The sequence below is a fragment of the Macaca fascicularis genome, chromosome 7 (genome assembly GCF_037993035.2).
Source record: "Macaca fascicularis isolate 582-1 chromosome 7, T2T-MFA8v1.1".
In the NCBI taxonomy this organism is placed as follows: domain Eukaryota; kingdom Metazoa; phylum Chordata; class Mammalia; order Primates; family Cercopithecidae; genus Macaca; species Macaca fascicularis.
The window spans coordinates 57669778-57695216 of record NC_088381.1 but is presented as its reverse complement, the minus strand read 5'-3'; the positions used below and the strand labels follow the sequence as shown (position 1 = coordinate 57695216).

The following is a 25439-nucleotide window of genomic DNA, read 5'->3' as shown; positions in this document are numbered from 1 at the left end:
AGCCAATTTAATTAACTAGTAATTGTAAGTGGGAGTAAGAAAAAGAGCATCAAAACATAGATTTGAGGCAGAAAGAAATTTGCTGCCCGAACCTCCTTACATGTGGCAAAACTGGTCTGCCTAGATGTCCTCCCCTTGTGAGACTCAAGAGAGGACTCTGGTTGGCCAGAACCACGAGTCTGCCCACCACAAGCAACAAGTCCCCTTTCTGCAGGGCAGTCAGGAGCCTCGGGCCTAGAAGAAATGTCAGAGATCTGCTGGGACAACTTTCCCCACCCAGTACCAGAGGTGAAGTCCCTTGGCAGCCCTCCAGAGAGTGGCCATTCACCAAGGCTGTGCTGGGAAATGTTTAACAGCTGGTTTGGGCTAGGGATGGGGGACTCTGACCTGTAGCATTTACCAGTTTCTGAGGTGTAAATATTCCCACTATAGCTGATTTCAAGCTACCAATGGCTTAAAAACCACCTGGCAAAATTTCTGATAACTTAACAACTGTGTTCTACAAGCCAGTACAAGCTGGCCATAGGGCATTAGTGGCCTTCATCCTCTTGCTACACATCTCCTCATACAGAAAGCCTACCATCCCAGCCAAGTGCTTGGGAAAATTTTTTACCAACTGGCTTCTTGTGAGTTTCACTGTTGAAATAAACCCCTGAGCCTTTGGCAGGAATTAGGCATAAATAAGTTAGAAGGACATGTCTGCTTTGTGACATGGTGGTCACAGATGCAAGTCGCCTGCTGTGTAGAAGGTGCTGATACCTATGAATGTATCAGGATCCCACAGATAAAGACTCTGGGCTTTTGATGGTATCTCTGGGTACAAGCTCATGACAAAGGCAACACTTCTGTGCAGGACAGAGCAAGTAGATTGGTCTGAAAGCTACTGTTGGTGTCATTCTAGGGCTTTTTGTCCTTACCACAAAGAAAGTAGGCTTCTACATAAGCTGGCTCGGGGGCTGAAACACCCACAGAAACCAGGTGCAAGTGAGTGAGACTTAACTAATTCTGTTGAAGTTGACCTGTGTTTTGAACTTTGGGAGTGACAAAGGCAGTGCCACAGTTAATAACTCAGACATAAATTGGAGGGATTACATTGGTTTACTCCCAGTGGACACTAAATAGGAACAGGTAGGCAGCTTTATCTCTTTTTAAAGGTTAATAATAAGGGCTGAGCTCACCTATGACATTCTTCTAGATGGCTTACATTCAAAGTTACATTTGATCTCTACAACAGTCCTGCAAACATTGCTATCCCAGTTTCATGACTGAGAAGACATTAAATACGGGTTGAGCATCCTAATCTAAAAATCTGAAATCTGGCCGGGTATGGTGGCTCATGCCTGTAACCCCAACACTTTTGGAGGCTGAAGCAGACAGATCACTTGAGATCAGGAATTCAAGACTAGCCTGGCCAACATGGCAAAACCCCATCTCTACAAAAATAAAAAAATTAGCCGGGTGTAGTGGCACATGCCTGTAGTTCCAACTACTCGGGAGGCTGAGGCAGGAGAATTGCTTGAACCTGAGAGACGGAGGTTGCAGTGAGCCGACATTGCGCCACTGCACTCCAGCCTGGGTGACAGAGTGAGACTCTGTCCCCCACAAAACCAAAACAAAACAAAACAAAAAACATTTGAAATCCAAAATCTGAAACCTTTTGAGTACCAAAATTCCACTGTTAATCTCATGTGATGGGTCTCAGTCAAAACACAGCCAAATCTTTGTTGGATGCACAAAATTGTTTTAAAATTTATATAACATTACCTTCAGCTTTTGTGTATAAGGTGTATATGAAATATAAATGAATTTCATGTTTACACTTGGGTCTCATCTCCAAGTTATCTCATTATGTATATGCAAATATTCCAAAATCCGAAACATCTGAAATCCAAAACACTTCTGGTCTCAAGCATTTTAGATGAGGGTCACTCAATCTGTACCACGACTTGGCCGTGATTATACATGTAGTGAGTTGCAGAGCCAGAACTTGAACCCAGACCTGTCTGACTCCAAGTCTAGCTTTCTTCCCAGTTGTCCCCAAGGACTGCTTAGCCTACTTGCAGTTTCACAGAGTCTGTTAACTGAATGATCACTCTGGTCAAGATTGATGCAATTGTCTCCCCAGTGTTCCTGCCCCCTTTTTCTGCACAGAGCTGTATCATAACATGGCATCCTTGTCTGTCCCATCCAGTGGTTGTGGTGATAAATGTCATATTCTATTAGGACCCCATCCCCTTCCCTTGGCCACAGTTTACAGGTGTGTGAAGCTGTATTGTTGGCTGTATTGTTACTCTGACAGAGCTGTAGACTTCCCTATCCCACTGGTATTAGACTTGGTCATGTGAATTACTCTGACAGCAGCTTTAAGAGTTAGCCCAAGGTTTCCTGTGTCTTCTCTTTTCCTCTGCCATGAGACCAAAATGCTCCAGTTGTAAATTACTTCTTCCCAAGTAAAGTTCCCAACATGGAGCCAAGCCACAGCCAACCCACAATGGACATGAAGCACATGCAAGAGGTAAACTCTGTCGTCCTAAGGCACTGAGATTTAGGAACTGTTTGTTACTACAGCATAACCCAGCCTATCCTGACTGATGCCCCAGGGAATAGATATTCTCCCAAGTTGGGTTAAAGAAGCCCTGGTCTGGAAATTTTAAACCTAAGGACCAAGAAAATTAATTTCTTTGGGTGACTGAAGATGTTACATAAAACTCAGGTGACTGCCATATTTTCATGGATTGAGGAGGAGAGGACACCAGTGTAGAATTAAACAGATGAAACTGATGCCCAGACAGAAGCAGAAACAGGGAGTAGAGGGAGAAACCTTAGAGGCGATGATGACAGCAGTTCTCTAGAATAAATTGCATCTTGGTTCTTACTGTGCCTTGGTTGTCTTACTCTCTCTGGATTCTCTAAACCTTCCAGAGAATATGCCTAATTTTTTAAACCAGTGTAAGTTGTGTTAAGTAATTTCTGTATTTTGCAATTAGAACCCTAACCTATATATCTAACTTTACAGATTAAACACTAGTCATAGAGAATGGGTGGGACCTGCCTGTGTTCTCAGCACCCTTTTTGATAGCAGCAAGATTCACTTGACATAGTCCAGTGCATGATCTTCTTCAGCCAGTCAGAGGCAGCAGGAGCGGCATGGGGGACACTTGGGGTTCACCTGCTGCTGGGAACTCCCATGATCCTCCAGGCTGAGTCCTAGCCAGATATCTCAGCTGTCAGAATTTGAAGGGAGAAATAACAAGTTTGCAAAAGCCTAGACTATCAAGACACTAAAGCATGGAATCATGAAATGGGAATTTCCCCCAGGATTTTATTTTTCTGTTTTTCTAAATATTTAAAAAACATATATTCTGAATACTAAAACCTAAGTCACTTAGAAAAGTACAATGAAGAAAGCAAAAACTCTCCTGAAATCCCATCACTCAGAAAGAAAGGCTGTTAATATGCCAGTGATTATTCATCCAGATATTTCTCTCAGTCTATATGTATAGCCACATATAAATAGATTCAACGTTATGCAGATGGAATCATACATGTATGTGGTTTTGAAATTTTCTTTTTTCACTTAACAATACATCATAAATATCTTCTATGTCAGTAAGTACAGAATTATATTGTCATTTTTAACACCTACTTGGTATTCCACCCTATGGATGCATTTATTCTGGCATGCTATCATGGGATTCCATTCAGTACACAACACTGCGTAATAGCTGAGATTGTGGTCTCTGGAGCGACAACACCTTGCTTTAAATCCTAGTCCTCAATTTTCCAGCTGTAAGACCTTGAGAAAGTTGCTTTCCTCTCTGTGTGTTTTGTCTTCTGCAGAATAGAGATGCTAATAGTACCTTCTTACTCACAGTGTTTCTATTGTGTTTTATTCTGATGATTAAACAAGTTAATACACAAGAAGTGCTTAGAATAATCCCTGCATTGGCCCAGCTCTGTGGCTCATGCCAGTAATCCCAGCCCTTTGGGAGGCCGAGCCAGGAAGATCACTTGAGCTTAAGAGTTTGAGACCAGCCCGGGCAACATGGCAAAACCCTGTCTCTACCAAAAACAAACAAACAAACAAAACAGAACAAAACAAAACACAAATTAGCCAGATGTGGTTGCGTGCACCTGTAGTCTCAGCTACTTGGAAAGTTGAGGTGGAAGGATCGCTTGAGTCCAAGAGGTCCAGACTGCAGTGAACTGAGATCACACCACTGCACTCCAGCCTGGATGACAGAGGGAGACCCTGTCTCAAAAACAAAGAATAAAAAAGAATAATGCCTGCATCACACATCACAGTAAGTCTCATTGCATAGTACTATATTTAATTATATTTCAATAACTAATTCCCCATTGACAGATATTTGGGTTGTTTCCAATTTTCTACTATATTTCTGCAAAGCAACAAACATCTGCTATATATATTTTGTCCACTTGTCAGATGATGTCTTTAGATAAGTTCTTGAAAATGAATTTGTATATAAAGCACTCAACTTGACGTTTGTCCTCAAACTGCTTTCTAGAAATATTGTACTAAATCACATTCTCATAAACAGTGAGAGAGAATGCCCATTTTTCCAGACCCTTCAGTAGCACTGAATTTGTTCAATATTTTAAAATTTGCCAGCTAATAGGTAAAAAGTACAACTTCCTGAATTTTTTATTTGCATTTATTTCACTGCTAGAGAGGACGGTTATTTTCTCCTGTTTGGGACCTTTATATTTCTTTTTTTGTGAACTGCCTGCTCATCTCTTTTATTCTTTGTTCTATTGTGGTGATCGTATTTTTTTTTAAATGATTATAAGAGTTCTTTGTAAGATATCTACATTAAAATGTTGCTGTTATGTTAGGGCTGCCAGATTAAAATGCAGGACATCAGGTTAAATTTGACTTTCAGACAAATGATGAATGGGACATAATCATACTAAAAAATCATTCATAGTCTATCTGAAATTCAAATTCAACCAGGTTTATATTTCTATTTGTTAAACTTAGCAACCCCATCTCTTATGGATAGCAAATATTTTTCCAGTTCGTTGTTTATTTTTGAATTCTGTTTATGGTGTCTTTTTCCATGAAGATGTTTATTTGGATCTTTTATAATCATATATATCAGTCTTTTCCTTTATGGTTTTATGATATATTTAGAAAGGTTTTCAGAATTCTAGGTTTATGATGAATTTTTATGTACATATTCATCTAATTATTTTTTGACTTCGGTTTTTTATGTTCAATTTATGATGGATCTGGAATTTGTTTTGGTCTGGGGAACTAGGTAGAAAATGAGCTCCCCACACTTTCACTAATGACTATCTAGTTATTCCAATATCATTTATTTAAAAATCTATCTATCTGGGCCAGGCGCGGTGACTCACACCTGTAATCCCAGCACTTTGGGAGGCAGAGGTGGGTAGATCACCTGCGATCAGGAGTTCGAGACCAGACTGGCCAACATAGTGAAACCCTGTATCTAACAAAAATTTGCCAGGAGTGGTGGTGCGCGTCTGTAATCCCAACTACTTGGGAGGCTGAGGAAGGAGAATTGCTTGAACACAGGAGGCAGAGGGTTGCAGTGAGCCAAGATCATGCCATTACACTCCAGCCTGGGCAACAAGAGCGAAACTCCATCATAAAATAAAATAAAATAAAATAAAATAAAATAAAATAAAATAAAATAAAATAAAAACTATCTATCTGATTAACATGAAGTGCCACCTTAAACACCACAGTTTCTCATGTACTTCTAATTCTGGGCTCTTCATCCCATTCCATTGAACAGTCATGTCCGGGCCAGTAATGTGCTGGCTTTTGCTTTGTGACAGAGGCAGTGTCGTGTGATGGGGTTGAAGCATATAGAAGCATATTTTTACAGGCCGAACGCCTGCATCAAACCCCTGATCCCGTATTCCTACCTGTGTGACCTTGGGTGTGATACTTACACTTTTGGGCTTCCATTTCCTATCTGAAAATGGCAGCAGTATCAGTACCTGCATCATACAGTTGTTGTGATGAATAAAATGTATTAATCCATGTAGAGCACTTCCTTAAATAGTAAGCACTCAGTCAATGTATTTTATTTATTCATTTATTCATTTATGCATGCAAGCACTTCTTCATTTTAATATCCAGCAGGGCTAGCTTCCCTTATGCTCTTCTTTATCAACATTTTGTTGCCTGTTCTCTTTATTCTTCCACATGACACTAAGAATCATGTCAAGTTAAAAAGAAAATTCTACTTGGAATTTGATAGAGATGGCATTGAATTGACAGATAAAGAGGACATGATAGGATTACACTGTTTACTTCTTCTTGTCGAAGAATAAGGTGTGTGTCATAATAGATTCAAGTCTTCTGTAGTCTCCCAGTACAGAAGGTTGTTTGTTTTGCGTTTTTTTCACACTTCATGATAAGTTTATTTTCCTAGCTACTGTGTCTTGGCTATTAGTGAGAATGGGATTTTTTATTTGCCTTTCAAACTGGTTAGTAAGTGCACAAGAACACTGTTAATTTGGTATGTTTATTTTGTAGCCTGCCAGTTCCTTGGAAAAGCTATTATTTCAACAATCTTCAGTTTGCACTTTCCAACTACACAATCACATCCTCTGCAAATAGTAATCATTTTTCTCCCGCTTCACATACATATAATATATATACATGTATACACACATATAGAGTATATATTTTTTAACAAAAGCACAACTTCAGTGTTTTTACATCTTATTTCCTTCTCTTGTCTAATTGCATTGACCAGACGTCCCAAACCGGCCCCCTGCTCTTGCCCCTAACTTTAATGGATATGTTTGGCTTGCTGTTAAACATACTGCAGGAGAAGGCTTTGAGAGGGTTTTGTTGTCGTTGTTGTTTGGGGTGATTTTTTTTTTTTAACTGTAAAGGGAATATCTGAAGAAAATGCATTTGAAGAGCATATTAGAATAGACCAGATTGGTTTGTGCGCCTGCAAGGAGCCCTTGAGCCCCCTCCCCTCGCTGCCAACGCTCTGCTCCGGGGGCTGAAGTTTCTCTCTGCGTTTCCGCTTGAACAGCGTCCAGCTGCCTCGCCTTTAAAATGACAGGGCAGCCGCGGCTCCGCTCAGAGCCCCCTCTCGGCTGCTGGCCCGGGCTCGCCCGCGCCGCCGGGGCTCTGACTCAGCCGCAGCCCGGCCGCTCCCGCCGAGCCGGGCCTGGGCAGCGCCCCCCGCGCTTCGCGCGCCCGCGCCCCCGGCACCGGAAAACGCCGTAGCCAGCGATCCGCGGTCGCCCTGGGCTCGGCACCGGCCCAGCCAAGACCCCGGGAGCGCACGGGACGGGCCTCGCCAGGTAAGGACCGCGGGAGCATCCCGGGACCCGCCGCCGCGGCGCCTGCGGGGCTGGAGCGCAGCATCGTCGGTGCCGCCGGGGCTTCGCGCGTGTCACCGGCCACAGGCGGAGGATCTGCTCGCTGAAGTCGGGCCGAGCCCTGCGCGGCCGCGAGGGGACCCGCGTGGACACCGGGACCGATCCCCTCCAGGGCGGCACTGCGCCCGGGGCGCGCCTCGGTTGGCGGGGAGGGCCGGACCCGCGCGGCAGGTGACAGCAGCCTCGGTGGGAGCCGCACGGGCGCCGCGTCGCAGCGGCCCGAATTCCACTGCGGGGCTCGGGGCTCGGAAACCCGGAGAGTGTGGTGCTGTGCTCAGGCACCCTAGCTGTTCTGAGCCTCGCCTCCCCATTCGGGGATCTTTGGCCTCTCTGCTATTGAAGGGTTTGGGGAGTGTGAGTTGAAACTGAATCAAAGTTAGAAAGTCCTTCTCGTCAAGTTCAGTGCCTAAAATTCCGTCTCCTGTGGCTGATAGTCACATAGAACAGATTTTTTTTCTCAATGTAACTGATGAAGGTCAGCACGGATGTAACTTCTGGGAAAAGTTCTGTTGGTGGCAGCCTTTCTAAAGAAATGTCAAGTCTTCGTTGGATTTTGTTCTCATCTATGGCAAAAACCCTAATCCACGCTTTCATATATTTTTCCATATCAGTGGAGACGTGGAGAATGATCTTGGGTGCTAATGTTTTGGGGAATGTATTATGGAGCCGAATTTGATAAGAGTCTCCATGCCCGCAGGGAAAGTTCTGGAAAGAAACCTGTTAGAAAGTCCAAGCTGAGGTATCTCCTCACCAGGTGTGCAATAGGGCCACAGTGGCCTGTCAGGATGTGGCTCAGGACCCAGGAAAAAAGCTCCATCGATGCCTGTGCTGCCTTCGTCGGGAGAAGTTCCATTCTAACCCACTCGTGCATCCGCCAGCAGGTTCTTCTCAGTCCTTCCCTGATTCTAATCAGAGGATTCGAGTTTCTGGATGAACACTGTGATACAATCTTATCCTTTTCCATAAGATATATATCCGGTGAAATAAGGGGTCTATTTCCCGGGGTCTGGAGTTGAAGTCTTCTATTCTTCCCTCACCCTCATTAAGCCACCTCTTGAAAGGAACTGTAATAATCTGATTTGTGGTCTTTGCAAACCTGCAAAGTGTGTTTAAGACCTCATAAAGCCAAACATTCAAGGCCTTAAAAGTAACTTATAGATTAGATTTTGATTAAGGCTACCTTTTCAGGGATGGCTCAGCATAAGATACATACCAGCTTTGAGGAGGCATTAGGGAGGAAAAGCAAAATCTTACCTCCTTGGGAAAACTGTTGTGAAACTAATGACTTTACATTTATCCAAAACAGAAATTGTGGGTAAGCTGTTTATTTATTCTGTGTAATCATTGCATTCATATATCCTTGTTTCAAAGGATTAATTTCCCAGTTTTCCCAGTAATACTGTTTCTGATTTTTTAACAGCATGCAGGTAATGAATGCATAGAGCATAATGTGTCTCTACCCTAAATACTTATGGAAAATTATAGCAAATTTCTGGCCATTATATGTTTAAGATGCAGATTTGAAATAAAGTTATGGTGGAAAAGGAGTTCTTTTAAAAATAATATGAACTTTAATTGGCCTAAAAAAAAAAAAAACTAGTTCAACTAGAAGTTCAATTGCTGCTTGCTTATAAATTGTGATTTACAGAATTGCGTGTATCTTTCCAGTTTCTTTCCTCACAGGGTTAATGAAAGAGGCAGCCATTCTGAATATACTGCCTTGCTAGTTAATCTTTGTCCAGCAAATATTTACACTACCAGAGCACACTATTATAGCACAGACTCAAAATCTGCAACCTTAAGGTAGTTTGTGTGTAGTACTGCCCAAATTCAATACTATTTTCATGACTTAAATAGAAAATGAAATGATATCAAGGAAAATGTCCTTAAAGTATCCTGTCTTGCCATAATAGAACAGTGTTTATAAAACTGACATGGTTCCAAGACTGAGGTTAATGCTTCTAATAAGTTCTGATGTAAAAGAAAACCATAATGACTCTGAATTTTGGCATTGAAGGCTCTGGAACTGGTTCGTGTCCATAAATTTTTTAGATACGTTAAGTTTGCTATTAAAAGTGACAACATTTAGAACAGTTTTGGACGGAAATATTTCTAAAGCACATTACACGCTTCCTACAATCAGCGAGTCAGCGAATGGGAATTTGTGTGTTTCCTGACAACTCAAGATCAGCCCTGTGAATGTCAGTTGCCTTGTGGACATCAGGGGAGAAGTAACACTGGCATTTGTGGGGACAGATCAGCGTTTAGTCCTGGCTCTGCCACTAGTCAGATGATCTTAAGCAAGCCACCTTTTTTTATCTTCAGTTATCTTATTTGTAAAACCCCAGAATCATCAATACCTAAAAGTCAGTTCCATTTATTAAGCACTTAGTGTATACTAAGCATTTTATATACTCCATCATTTAATTCTCAGAATTATTATTCCCATTTTCCTGATAAGGAAACTAATGATCAGAGAAGCAACTTGAATTACCCAAGGTTAACTGAGGTAGGAAAACTGGGATTCTGAGCAGGGGTCACCTGGTTTTGAAGCCTGTGTTCTTCTCACCTATGTTGAACCTATGGTATGGGGTTGCTCAGAGAAAAATATCTTTGATATAAAGTGAGCACTCAGAAAAATGTAGCTACACTTAACTTTTGATGACCAGTTGCACTGAGTGAGGATGAAGTGAGATAATTCATGTTTTGGGCCTGCAGTGTGGCCCCTCTGGAAGTTATCACGGCTGCCTCAGTTATCCCCTGGAACTTCCATGCCTCTGAGACTCAGCTTCCCCGTTTATGACTTAGGGAAGTATTGCCTTCCTTGCTGAGTTGTTATGGGACTTGTAGTTGATGTATGTGAGAGCCTGGCACCTAATAGGTGTTTTACAAACAGTCCTTGTAAACCGTTCCCTTCCATCGTCTGTTCCTTTTGCTTCGTTATGGACCTCAGTGCTCTGTAGATTTCTTTAATCTACATGTCCTCAAACACGTACCTCTAGGGCTGGACATTCCCAGAAGGGTCCCTGCTGTGCCCCAGTGACTGTGATGCTTCAAGTCCCCCCAAGGTGGAGGCCCCTGGGAAAACACATTCAGAAGGAAACGTAGGAAAACAGTATCATGGATGGGAAGGATTAGGTTGGGATCCCTAACCCCAGAATCCCCAGCCCATCACTCATCCCTAGAGCCACAGGCTTCTAAGAGGCCCCTGCAGCACAGAGGCTTCTACACATATGAGCATCCACTGGTGTTTCTGTGGCTGTGGCCTCAGGCCCCTTTGCTGGTGCCCTCCCCGCTTACCAGCCCAGTTCTGCTTTTAGCCCTCACTCAAGATCTAGTCTGAAAGCAGAACAAGTGCCTCCCTGATCCTCTCCTCAGGGCCACATCATCACCCTGGCCCTCAAGTTGTTACTACTCATGTGGCAAGGACAGGCCCAGACAGGGGAATAAAAAGAAAGGGACCTTTCTCATTTAAACCAGAGGCGTCAGATTTTCCCGTTGACAGAAAATGTGACCCTGGGGTCTCAGTAAATGACTTCAAGGCAGCACAGATTTCATATTCGGTACAGAGTTTATGCTCTGTCTTTATGGGAATTTTGTATCCTTCCTCTAAAAGATCTGACTCCTAGTGCCCTTGTCCCATTAGAATCCCGCAGACTCCAAAATGGCGTTCTATCCCTGTCCGTAGGATGGCGTGATAGAAAAGAGCTGAGTTCCCCCGAGACTGGAGCAGGGTCAAAAAGACAGAGAATCGAGGCTGGGCACAGTGGCTCAGCACTTTTGGAGGCCAAAGCAGGAGAATCGCTTTAAGCCAGGAATTTGAGACCAGCCTGGGCAACAGAGTGAGACCTTATCTCCACAAAAAATTTTTTAAAAATTAGCCAGCCGTGGTGGTATGCCTGTAGTCCCAGCTACTTGGGAAGCTGAGACAGGAGGATCACTTGAGCCCAGGAGTTCAAGGCTGCAGCGAACTGTGATTGCACTACTACACTCCAGCCTGGGCAACATAGTGAGACCCTGTTTCTACCAAATTAAAAAAAAAATCAAAAAAGGAAAGAAAGACAGGGAATTGTGCTGCCACTCCTGCAACCTGGGCTGGTGGCAGACATGGGTAATTGAAATACAATGTTCTTTCCATAGACATGAATCTCCATGCCCAGGTGGTTACCATGAGTTGACCAGAGGTGGCAGGCATACTGACACCTGTTATTTAGAGGCTGATATTAATAGCTGACAAGTGGCCTGACACTGCATGGCCTTTATCATCACATCCAGTTCCCACCGGCTACCCTGACTTCTTGGCTCAGACGGAGCTCCCTGTGTTCTAGAAAACTGCAAATAAATGGCATACATTTGTCACACCTCCCTCTCTTGCCTAGAGCAGACATTGCTAATCAATCATGATATTCTTTGCCCTGGAGCCAGAACGAGGCCTCAGAATCCTTTTCTACAACTGCCTGGAGTTGGCTTAGGAAATGGTATCTAGTTAGGTACTGCAGACAATGGGGAGACATTGAGGAGTTTTAAGCCAAGAGAGTAATGTGGTGGCAAAACTCCTGAAAGTGTTTCCCTAATGTGCCTTTCTTTCTCTCCTTACCCTTTCCACTGCCTCTCCTATAAGCCATAGGAACATCTATAGAAATGACCCCTGTGCAGGCAAACCTGCCCCAAGATTCCCCACATCAGATGCAGGCTCTCTTGATGCTAGGCCTGAGAGAACACGTCTGTGCCCAGGTTGGGCTGCCTGCATCGAATCAGGTATGACTTGCAAGACCAGGACATCAAAGACAATTAGACTTTAGAGTTGGTTCATTTGTGTGTGAGAGGGCATAGTCTAGGCTGGCACCGCAATGAGGTTCCATGCATGGGAATAGCCATAAGCCTCAGGTCCCTGGAGGGCATGGGAGGGCATCCTCTCCATCAAGAGTAGGCTGTTCAGCTCCCAAGATGACCCTCCTCTTGGAAGATAAGTCTGGTGCCCTCTACAATAGCTGATGTTTCAGAGGGTTGCACTTTTTCACTAGGTCAATTGACTTGACATATTGCCATTCTAGATTCAGCTCCCAAGAAGTGACCTGGGTTCCATCCGCATCAACAGTACGGCAGAATTGTGTGGTGATAGTCAAAGCATGCTCCCTTTCCCTGGGCCCCAGTTAAAATGTTAATATATTCATTCTCAGTGTCTGCAGAAGAATAGAGAAAAGTTGCTACCTTTAGGAAACAACTGGGAAATCCTGCCTCTCCCTGGTGACCACATTTCCATGTGAACAAGGAAATTATTGTTAATCAATATGCATGCCCAGTGAAATCTAACTCTCCTAAAATGTGTCTTCTTGTTCAGCAGTTTTTCTGGTTTCTGAGGATACTCCTCAGAAACATAATGGGTTTCTATGTTAGTGTGGGGAGGGTGGATTTGAGTGTTCCAAGGGTAAGATCTCGACCTACGACTGAATTCCTCCCCTACCACTCCCACTCCCCACCTTCCCCAGGAGCACCCAAACCCTGCAATTCAGAAGAGGCGTTCTTCATCTGTGATTCCAAGGAGGGGACTTCTGTCTCCACTGGAGACCAGCAATAAAGCCTTTTACTTTAACTCTTTGACTATTCACACAAGACAAAAGGCACCCCTCTTAGAGGCACCTCAGAAGCATAGGTGATGGGGATGAGGGACAATTTAAGGAAGCTCCTACACGTGGAATGTTGCTAAGGTGGTGGAAGAATGGGGGAGAGATCTAGTCATCAATACCTTAGCAGTTGGACTCACAAATTGTGGAACCCTGGAGATATTCTCCTAGGGGAGCATGGGGACCTCCTGGTGTCAGATTCACCTGACCTGGCTTCAAATCTTAACTCCACCACTTCCAGTTGCGAGACCACAGACATATCACCCCACTGCTTTGAGCCTCGATTTTCTCATGGGTAAAATGGAAAGAGGAATAATGACCTCCTAAGTTTTAAGACAGGCTGACAGAGGAGACTATGTGAAATTAACCAGCACCATGCTTGTCACACAGCAGGCCTGGGAAAATGTATGTGACATCTGAATCCGACTGTGAGGACAAACCTTTCCGTGTAAGTGGGCAGCAGAGAAACACCCAAAGAATCAACTGTAAGGCTCATTGTAAAATGCAGATTCAGGGACCCAACCTCAGATCCCTGAACCGGAACTTCCTGGCACAGAGCTGGTAACAGATATTTTTAAACAAACTCTGTGAGAGATTATTAGGCATGATAAACACTAGAGTCTAAAATCTGAGAATCACCGACCCAGCTTGGGCAAATTAGCACACTTTGCATACTTGCTTGACTCAAACTCCAAATCCCCCAAAGTCCACAGCTCATTCTGCCCAGGCAGAAAAGTGAATGCCCTCTTTCTCCTTCTAAACACAGAGAGACACACATTAACTCCCACAACGGGTTTCACACAAGGGCACTTCATAATTGCCTGCTTCCACCAATGGCATGATGCGGTCAGCTGTCAGCACTGCCAGTAGCCAAAGCTTCCCTGTCCAGGCTCATGTGGCTCCGATCTTCATCATACCAGCCCTGGAAAATCACAAGAGGATAAACAACAAAGCCCAGATCTGATGCCAGGGTGCCTTTTAACCATGACTCTTCCACAACAAAAGTCTATAATTACACCAATTTCAATCTATACACTAGGCAGTTTCTCTCTATTCTTATTTGATCTCATAGTATTTTTTCCACCTTTATGCAAATTGAACTTCGGAATTTCAGAAAATTTGCTTCTTTGGAGGACAAAGGCTTTAGTAGCTTAACAGTTGAGTCATTTGAATGTAGAGCAAGAAATGTTTACCATTTATTTTTTAAGTGTACTTTTTGGGGGAAAAAATGTTTTTCTCATTATACAAGTTATAGATGTGCTAGGTGGAAGTTTTGGAATACTGAAAATTATAAAAGAAGAAAATAAAAACTACCTATGATCTCCGACACATAACTACCATGTTAGCATTTCCTCCAGTTGTGTCTCCCTGGTGTTTTTCTGGTGGTGTTGTTTATTTTTCATTACAAAAGTGGAATCTGTGAGAATGACACCTAATAAATTGTGTTCGTGAGGCTTGCGGGGTTGGGGGTTGTCCATCAGTAGCAAGGGGGCTGGCCAGTAAAGATCCTGGAGAGCATGGAGTTAGATGAGGCTTTGAACGATAGACAGATTTGGGCAGCAGAGGTAGGCAGGTGGCGTTTCACAGGGAGAGGGTGGTGGCAGAAAGGGGTGGGAAGGGTGAGAGCCTCACAGTGGTTTTAGAATACATCCATAAGTTCCTTGACAATCCATCAACGAAGAGGTGGAGTCTATGCCCCCATCCTTGAACCTGGCTGGGCCTCTGTGGCTGCCTCAATGTATAAAATGAGGTGGAAGTGATGTTGTATGATTTCAGGGCTGGGATAGAAAAGGCCACATGGCTTCTGCCAGGCTTTCTTGGGACACATGTTCTGGGAGCCTTGCGCCGCCATATCAGGAGCCAGCTGTCCCAACCAGGATCTGAAAGTAACTGCATGACAGAGCTCCATGCAAGAGCTGCCCAGCTGAACCCAGTCACCCTCCAGATTTCTAAGCAAAATAAATGATTGTTAGTGATTTATGAATAAAGAACAGAATTCTCTCTTTGAGAACAATGTTTACATCAGTCTCGATGTAAATGCAAGCCTGCTACTGGCAATGTGCCCGGTGAAGCTGGTTGGGGCAGAACCTAGAGGTCTTGATGCCTGCGGCACTGAGAGGTATCAGAGGCCCCAAACTGTTCAGCTATGAGCTGTTGCCCATAGAGGGATTGCATGATCATGATAGCCGCTGGTGTTAGTCTTACCATCCCTCTGTGTAGGTACTGTCCTCAGTGCATTCCATGAAGTCATGCCTCTGATCCTCACACCAACTCTGTGAGGCTGGTACCCTAATCCTCATCCCTATTTTACCCATGAGAAGTCTGAGGCACAAAGAGGTGAATGAATTCACCCAAGTCATGTTACTAATAAATGGGATTTGGGCTGGGATTCAAAACCCAAAGACTAGCTCCAGGCCCGACTCTCAACCCTTAACACTCGGTTCCAGCTCAGTGGAGGCTGTTGGAATGCAGATGAGATGATGAGATTGTGTACCTGATAGTGCTTTATACGGTTTAAGGTGCCTGATGGTGTTAGGAGGCTGAACTTGCCCTTCCCTGTGGGAAAGATCTAGCCCACAGGGTCATAGACCACAGCAGCAGCATCCACAGGAAACTTATTAGAAACACAATTCCTAGTCATTTGTGTCTCCTTTGCCTCAACCACAGAGGGCAGTGTCTGGGACTGATTCACTCTTTCTTGCAGCCAGAACTATCCAAAGCCACCCAAGTCCTTGCTGATGGGTTCACCTTGCACCCCTCCAGTGTGAGGCCTTCTGCACAGACTCAAAGGAGATTCTGCCTGATCTTCAATCAGAGTACTCCTTTACTTTTTCCGAACTAGAGATCTCATCACATGCTGCACATCCCCCTGGAAGAATGGGGTCCAGCCAGTGACACACCTGAGGAACAGGTGGTTTCCAGCCCAGCCTCCCATGGCCAGCCCTGTGTTGGGCTGTGCCTCCTCATGATTCAATTTTTCAAGAATAATGTAGGCCGGGTGAGGTGGCTCATGCCTGTAATCCTAGCACTTTGGGAGGCCGAGGCGGGCAGATCACGAGGTCAGGAGATCGAGACCATCTTGGCTAACACGGTGAAACCTCATCTCCACTAAAAATACAAAAAATTAGCCGGGTGTGGTGGCAGGCGCCTGTAGTCCCAACTACTCAAGAGGCTGAGGCAGGAGAATGGTGTGAACCCAGGAGGCGGAGCTTGCAGTGAGCCGAGATCGCACCACTGCACTCCAGCCTGGGCGACAGAGCAAGACTCCGTCTCAAAAAAAAAAAAAAAAAAAGAATAATGTAAGGATCATTACAGCTTCAGCTGACTTTGATACATCCTTTGACAGCATATCCCTCACTGTCCTGAATATGGGCTTAGAACATAAATTTTCAGACCTCATCTGTTCATTTAAATCTCACTTGCTAGGCTCAGAGGAAAGAAGGCATTAGCAGAGTATGAGTAGGATTACTTACATTCAGCAGCACACAAGCAGACAGTTTCAAGGACTCTAAAGAGAGAAAGGTAATTAATAACAATGGCTGTATTGATCTTCCCATTTCCCACCTACTTGGTGAGCAGGACTGGAAAAGTCAATCTTCCCTCCACGAATGCAGAGATGCAGGAGATGGAGGAGATGGGCAGGATGATTGAGCCCTGGGCTCTGCAGTGAACTTCAGCAGAGCCTGACTGCTCGTTGCCTTCCAGACGGCCCAGAGCATCAGACTCCTCCAACATCCACTGCTCTCCTCCCAGGAGCCATTAACACAGCTCTTTCCACTTATTCAAAATGCTCTCCCATGTTGACTACACCATCTAAGCTGGTAGCCCCAGAAGAAAGGGTGTCATTGCTCTATTATTATTAGAAGGGCACAGAGACTCAACGACTGAAGGGACTTATCTCACTGGTGACTGGTGGACTAAGTCCAGTGTGAGATAGCCACATCTGCACACTCTGTCTGCCTCATCTCTCTGGCTCTCAGCTGGGAAGCATCATTTACCCTGGGGTGCAAGGAGAAAGATGCCTTTGCGTCTGAATTTTGCAGGAAGAAAGGAGAGAAGATGATGATGGTAAATAGTCTGGATTCTCTTAGTGTGTTACTACCTGCCTAGCCCTCGGAAATAACTCTGACCCCTTGTCCAAGGCATCTGCTATAGCTACTGGGGCACCACCCTCTGAAGACTCTGCCATTGCAGAGTCTACCTGCCCCCACCTCTCACCACTCACCCCAAGAGTGGCCATCATGCCTTCCCTTTTAGGGCTCTTGGGGCCTGACCCAGAGAATATGCTAAGGTGACAATTGGCAAAGGGAGTTCCCTGTGCAGGGAAGTGTCTTAATGCCCATTAGAGTAGCCACTGCCTAATGTCCAGCTTACACCATACCCCAGGCTTGGTAGGTATAACTTGGGAATGTAACTTTGTGTTCACCAGCCTGGGATGGCTTAACACAGCCCTCAACAACTAGGCCCTGCAGGAGACCCTGAGACTCCCAAAGCTGGGCCCGGCTGGCAGCACTGACTGGCATCTGTTCTGGGGGAGGGTCAAGGGAAACGGGCAGATGCACTTGGCATGGCTTCCTTCCTGAGTGAAGAGGAGGTAGTTCAAAGGAATCAGAGAGTTGGCAGACGGAAGCTGCAGCTCATGTGGTCACAGATCAAGTCTTTCACAAGTCCAAGGCTCCTGACCTCCCTGTGCAACAAAGATTGGAAGTTCTAACTCACAGCCTACTTCTTTAAAGCCACACATGCATGAGATGATGAAATCAGATGCCTACAGAGGCTGGGCAGATGACATAAATGACCAACGCTGGCTGGGTCTGAGCCATAGGGAGTGGTGGGGACTGTGAAAAGCCAGCTCCATGAGTAGTGTGAAGGGGACTCTGGCAGCTCAGCTCTACCTGCACATTGTGGGACAGAAAGGCAACCCCAGTGTAGCCAGAAAATTTTCCAATAGCAGAAATCCTGAATTTTATGTGAAATTCGCCAAGGGCCATCTCTTTCAAGGTAAAACAAAATTAAACGTAAAGCCAGTCTGCAACCAAACATAGCATAGCTTTGCCCCGCTCTACCAGAGGGCCCTGTGTTGTGACCTAGGGTTTACACGCTCCTCCCTCGGCATTGACTAGTGAGGCATTGTTTATGCAAATTTGCAAACTCCAGGGGAGGTGGAACTTGTTTCAAACACAGTCCCCTGTGATACCCCAATCTAGAAAACAGACAATTCGGAGCAATTCTGGTTGAGGAGGAGCCAGATGGGGCCATATCTCTGCCTCCCCTTCCTGCCCAGCATGCCTAAACCCTGAGATCTCAATGGTAAGGCGTCCACATTGTTTAACTTCTTGCCCGGGCTCACAGGAGCCCCCTTGTGGGCCAGGAGAGTTTCTGCCCATTTCAAAGACATCTAACTTGCCATCAAGTCCTGAAAGCACAGAGAGGACACCTGCGGTGCAGGAACTTATTTTCGGACCTCCCCTCTCCTTCCTGCCTTTCAGCATAGGGGATAGTCACTCGTGCAGCCTCTCTGTCTCTCTTAGGGTGTCCCCAAGTCTTCTCAACCTACATAACAGAATAAAGGCACTCAGTTTCTCATCCATAAAACAGGAATGTCCTGTCCAGACTAGGTAGCCTCTCTGAGCCTCGGTTTCCTTGTCTATAAAACAGGAATGCTCATTGCTCTGCCTACCTCACAAGGGTGTTATTGGAATGAAAAAGTGGGATATGGACGTGAAAGTGTTTTGGAAGGTGAAGCCAGGCAGGGGAAAGGGCTTATCGTTTTGCATATGTGGGTTTTTCTATGGGTGGGATGGGAAGAATTGGACTTTGGTGTTTCTGCTTCTCTTTCTTCAATCTGCACTAGGCAGGTTTCCAGGAAATGGTGCTGTGGGTGGAAGGGAGGGTAGGCCAACAAGCAGCTGTTTCCCCCAAGGGCCAGTGCACATGAACTCCGTGGGCACCTGGGGTCACTCCAGTCATGAAGCCCTATTCCATCATCCCAGCTCTGTGGGGGAGGGTGGGACACAGAGCTGTGCTTGCTGTCCTCACTGTGCATGGTCACTGAGTACCCACCTTGCCCTGCAGAGCAGAGAAGCAAAGGAGAATGGGGGGCCCCTGCCCTCATGGCAGCTGAAGCCCTTACATGTCTGAGCATGTAAAACCAAGAGGCATCAGAAACCCAAAAGGGGGTCCTCAGTTCAGATCAGAGCAGGTGATTCTTGAAGGTGGTCCTGAAAGATTTCCTAGGGGCCTCTACGTAGAAAGGTCTGTTGAACAAAGAAATGAAAAGGGGAAAAGTTCCTATTTCGTTTGAGAAGCCCAGTGTTTGGAGAATAATATATGAGAAAAGAAGGAACAGGAGGCAGGAAAGGAAGAGAATCCTTCTCAGACAATGGTGCTACGGGGCCCCTTTTTCTCTTAGCTCCTGAATCCTGACCCTGGAGAGTGGTCTAGGGAGTCACACATGGGGCTTTTCTGTTTTCTGCCCACAGATGCACGCACAGCTCTCACCTCCATCTCTTAACTCTTGTTGGCTGGTAATTGCCCCCATCTCTTTGTTTATAACACAGGGATAACAGACTTCCCTCACAAGGGATGGTGAGGGTGCAAGGAGCATCAACAAAATGTGTATCACATGCCAGTTTAAGGATTCCATGAGCAGCAGCATTTCCGCACTTTCTCTGCACTAGAGCTTATCTCTGTAGAACTTCTCTCCCTTGTGGGTCCCCCTCACAGCCTGGCACAGAGCAGGATGAAAAGGCAAAGGAAGCCAGCTTTGTCCTGGGGATTCTCTAGGTACCAGGATATCTGGGTGCTCTGACTGAGATTCATATGGCTGTCTGGTTATTAGGAAATAACATCCCTCATGAACAGCTACTGAAGTCTTTATTCACTGGATTTATCTTCCCTTGAATGTGACATTTGCCACTGATTTTTATATCTTGTACAAAGTGTCTCCAATAAGCAGATGCATTTTCAAGAGCTCTTATCAATGAATCAGTTAAACAAATTAGCTTCCAAATTCCAAATTAGCTTCCCCTTAACAGATGTCTGGAAAGTTCTCAGGACTTCCAGAAGAGTCTTCGGGAGAGACTTTCCAGTCTACACAGTGATTAGGAACTGATTCCATTGCTAAGAGCTTTTTATTTGGTCGGTGGTGGGGGTTGTTGGCAGGCACACAACAGTAAGTCAAGCATGCAATTCAATTTAACAAATAGTGCAGGCTTGTGTACCTGCTAGGGGACCTAGGCCATGTTCCAATCTGGGATACCTGACAGAACAGGAAAACAGAGTAGTAGAAAGAGGGAGACCTTGGTCCTACTTGGAGATGAGGAACGGGGCAAATTCAGGTTTTATGGGCAGGGAGCCCCCCTTAATAAAGTAATACAGTCCAGGCGCGGTGGCTCCTGCCTGTAATCCCAGCACTTTGGGAGGCCGAGGCAGGCAGATCACCTGAGGTCAGGAGTTTGAGACCAGCCTGACCAATGTGGTGAAACCCCATCTCTACTGAAAATACAAAATTAGCTAGGCCTGTTGGTGCGTGCCTGTAATCCCAGCTACTCAGGAGGCTGAGGCAGGAGAATTGTTTGAACCTGGGAGGCAAAGGTTGCGATGAGCCGAGATCGTGCCATTGCATTCCAGCCTGGGCAACAAGAGCAAAACTCTATCTCAAAAATAAATAAGTAAATAAAGTAATATAAAATTATGAAAACAAAAGTAAGCACAAAAGTGAATATTTGGGATGAGAAAATAACAGCAAATTATCAATAATAAAAAAGATTTAATTTTTTTAACTGCCAAACAAGATAAAAATACAATAGACATCACAAGGAGACAGGGAGGCTTGGGTGGAGCCAGAGCATGGTGTTCCTTGAATGCTTGCCCAAAGGAACTGGACTCTGTGGATGATGGGGAGCTGTAGCAAGTTGGTGATTATATTAGCCTGGGTTCTCTTAGAGGGACAGAACTAACAGGAAATATATATATATATATGAATTAGTTTTTTAAGTATTAACTTACACAACCATAAGGTCCCACAATAGGTTAACTGCAAGCTGAGGAGCAAGGAGAGCCAGTGTAAGTCCCAAAACTGAAGAACTTGGAATCCAATGTTAGAGGGCAGGAGGCACCCAACATGGGAGAAAGATGTAGGCTGGGAAGCTACACCCATTTCTCCTTTTCACATTTTTCTGCCTGCTTTATAATCACTGGCAGCTCATTAGATTGTGCCCACCAGATTAAGGGTGGGTCTGCCTTTTCCAGCCCACTGACTCAAATGTTAATCTCTTTTGGCAACACCCTCACAGACACACCCAGGATCAATACTTTGTATCCTTCAATCCAATCAAGTTGACACTCAGTATTAACCATCACAGTGATTAATGCAGCAATTTGGGGTGGGTGGTCGCCAGAGGGCGTAGAGTGGAGAGGTGGGGAGCAAGAGACCATACAAGGGACCCAGGCACAGAGGACTGTGGGGCTCAGGGAGGACCTGGAAAGCCAGAGCTGGTGGGAAGGGCTTCAGATGGCAGAGCCTTCAGGACTGGCATGGGCATAGGTGTTAGCAAAAATCAAGAGGTCAAGGAGAGCTCTGACACTCCACTGCTCTGTCGCTGACTCTGCTCGGGATGCCACCAGGTGTGACTTGAAAGAAAACGGAAGATTCAGTTCAATTCAGTCATGTGGTGCTTAACAATGGGGATCCGTTCTGAGAAATGCATTCTCAGGGGATGTCGTCATTATGTGAACATCATAGCATGTACTTACACAGACCTAGAGGGTAGAGCCTACTACACACCTAGGCTATACGGTATAGCCCATTGCTCCTAGACGACAGGCCTGTGCACTATGTTACTGTACTGAATACTGTAGGCAATGGTAGAACTTGTTCACTGGGTTTAACACGGTTGGGCAAAGTCTGCCTGCTGCTTGTTATTGTACAGCCCATGAAATAAGAATGGTTTCTACATGTTTAAATGGTTGAAAACAATAAAAGATCAAAGTCATGACACATAAAAATCATGACACAATTGTAACACAATGTTAAGTATTTATATATCTGAGCATATCTAAACATAGAAAAGGTACAGTAAAAATATGGCATAAAAGAAAAGAAGTGGTACAGCTGTGCAGGATACTTACCATAAATGGAACTTGCTGGACTGGAAGTTGCTCTGGGTGAATCACTGAGTGAGTGGTGAGTGAATTTGGCCTAGGACATTACTGTGCACTAGTACAGGTTTTATAAACACTGTACACTTAGGCTACACTAAGTTTATTTTAAAATTTTTGTTTCTTCCATAATAAATTAACAGCTTACTGTAGTGTTTTGTTTTATAAACTTAAATTGTTTTAAATTTTTCTTTTTTTTTTTTTTTTTTTTTTTTTTGAGATGGCGTCTCACTCTGTCTCCCAGGCTTGAATGCAGTGGCGCAATCTCAGCTCACTGTAACATCCACCTCCCGGGTTCAAGCGATTCTCCTGCCTCAGTCTCCTGAGTAGCTGGGACTACAGGTGCGTGCCACCACACCCAGCTAATTTTTGTATTTTTAGTAGAGATGGGATTTTGCCATGTTGGCCAGGCTGGTCTCGAACTCCTGACCTCAGGTGATCTGCCTGCCTCAGCCTCCCAAAGTGCTGGGACTACAGGCATGAGCCACTGCGCCCAGCCTGTTTTAACTTTTTTACTGTTTTGTAATAATATTAACTTGAAACACAAACATATTATACAAAATATTGTACAAAAATATTTTCTTTCTTATAGTCTTATTCTCTAAGGTGTTTTCTACTTAAAATTTTGTACTTTTGCTTCATAACCGTTAATTTTTTTGTTAAAAACTAAGACACAAACACTCACATGAGCCTGGGCCTACAGGGTCAGCAGCATCAACATATCTGTCTTTCATTTATCCTGTCCCACTGGAAGGTCTGGAAGGTCTTCAGGAGCAGTAACACACATGGAGCTGTCATCTCCTAAGATAACAATGCCTGCTTCTGGAATACTTCCAGAAGGACCTGCCTGAGGCTGTTGTATAATTAACTATTTTCTTAACAAGCAGAAGGAGTATCCTCTTAAATAACAATAAATAGTATACCAAATACATAAACCAGTAACATTTTTGTATATGTACTAGACACAATTTTAAGTGTGATGCTTTTATATAACTGACAGTGCTGTGGGTTTGTTGACACCAACAGTGCCACAAACACGTGAGTAATGCATTGCACTATCATGTTAACAGGGCTACCATGCCACTAAGTGATAGAAATTTTTCAGCTCCATTATAATCTTTGGGTTTTTTTTTTTTTTTTTTGGAGACAGAATCCAGCTGTATCACCCAGACTGGAGTGCAGTGGCACGATATCGGCTCACTGCAAACTCTGCCTCCTGAGTTCAAGTAATTTTCCTGTCTCAGCCTCCTGAGTAGCTGGGACTACAGGTGCACACCACCACGCCTGGCTAATATTTATACGTTTAGCAGAGATGGGGGTTCCACCATGTTGCCCGGGCTGGTCTCGAACTCCTGACCTCAGGTGATCCACCCACCTCAGTCTCCCAAAGTGCTGGGATTATAGGTGTGAGCCACCGCGCCTGGCTCAGCTCCATTATAATCTTACAGGGCCACCGTGGTTGATGGAAACATCATTATGCATTACCATGACTGCAAAACTAGATAGTGTCTGTCCCAACTACTCAATTCTGCCTGTCATAGTGCAAAGGTAGCCATAGACAGTGTGTAAATGAACAGGCACTGCTGTGTTCTCGTAGAACTGTACATTCGCTGAAAACCCAATGTCACATGATTTTCATGTGTCATGATTTTAATCGTTTTGTTTCCTACCATTAAAAAAAAGTAGAAACCATTCTTATTTATGTCTGTACAGAAATGAGCATGGGCCAACCTTGAAAGGAAGCAAAAGGAAGATGTTCCTTTTTCAAATGCAGTGAGAGTATCGCAGAGGGGACCATGACATAGAGTGTTTCCCAAAACGCTGAGCATCACTGGGGTGTTCCCCACCCTGTTCCATCAAGCATATTCTGGGAAATGTGGTGCTAAGAGTTTGAACTTGCAGGATCTAGTATGGTTCCCAATACAAGGTAAGTTCAGATGGAAAGCTGGTAGAGGGATATTTACATAGTGCTGACTAGCAACCTGACACTCTTCTAAGTGCTTTATGTGTATTAATTCCTCTAAGTCCTCATCATCATCCCATGAGGTAATTACTTAGTATCCCCATTTTGCAAATGAGCAAGCGGAGGTTCAAAGGGATGAATGATTTGTGTCAGGCTACCCAGTCAGTGAGGGGCAGAGCCACATTGAAGCCTGTTGAGGAGAAGAAGGGATTGGTAGGGTAGTCCTGTGATAGTGGCAGGTGGGTAGAGGGGAGGTGGTTCTGGGTCATAACTACAGGACTACACGATAACAACTTTATGGAGCCAAGAGCAACAGCGCAGGACATCCCAGTGAAGATGTCCAACTGGCAAGATTGGCCCTCAGGAGAGAGTTAAGTCTGAAAATAGCAACTGGGACTTGATTTCCCCTGCAGCCTTCCACAGTCTCGTTACGCCACTCCCAGTATGCTTGCTGTCCCTGTCAACCAAGCCCACAACTAGGTTATGCAAATGAGCACAATTTAGGGCGAGCTCTTTTCGGAGATGCTAAGCCAAGGATGCCAGCCATCTTGGCCAGCACTCCACCAGGGTCACATGCGCACCTCGGCCCCTGGATTGGGAGGGCACCTGACCTGCATCCCTTCTGCAGCTGGCCTTATGATGTACTTTGGGTACCTGGAGAGAGAAACGTTTCCCCCAGGCTTCTGGGGCTCAGGCTATCTATTAGGTCCTGCCAGCCCCTAAGGGTTGACTCTATAGGACACCCTGAACAGAGGAACACAGGCCAGTTTTCCATCTGCTCTGCCAGGCTGGAAGGGCTGCCTTGTGATTCAGTAGCTGAACTACCACAAGGGCCCCTTTCCTTGCCTCTCCCACAACCCTCCAGGGAAGAGCAGCTGAGAGGCAGAGGAGGAGCCCTGGTTGCAAGACACAGAGAAGTCATGCAGCCTGCCCAAGGTCACCCAGCCACCAGGGGGCAGAGTCATAACTCAAATTCGGGGGACTGAACCTCAGCCTGCTGCTGTCTGCATCTTGCTGTCACTGCTTCATTGAAGAAGACCATTCCCCAAAAGCAGGAAACAAAACACGGCAGGTTTCTGTCCACAACTGGCCTGAGTGATTGTGCACTGTGCAACTGTTTAGATAAAAGGGACATTTTGACCCAGGCGATGGAACACAGCCCCATCAAAAGAGCATGCTCAAGCCAGGAGCAGTGGCTCACGCCTATAATCCCAGCACTTTGGGAGGCCAAGGCTGGCAGATCACCTGAGGTCAGGAGTTTGAGACATGGTGAAACCCCATCTCACCAA

The 25439-nt window shown here is 45.0% G+C and overlaps 1 protein-coding gene across 1 annotated transcript in view; it reads left to right on the top strand.

Moving 5' to 3' along the window:
- The first annotated feature begins 7098 nt into the window (after positions 1-7098).
- The window catches only part of CTXND1 (cortexin domain containing 1), a 58708-nt gene continuing 40367 nt past the window's right edge, over positions 7099-25439 (top strand). Inside the window, exon 1 of the mRNA XM_045395891.3 lies at positions 7099-7323. The gene's annotated coding sequence lies outside the window, so the exon portion shown is untranslated. The remainder of the gene's footprint in view (positions 7324-25439) is intronic.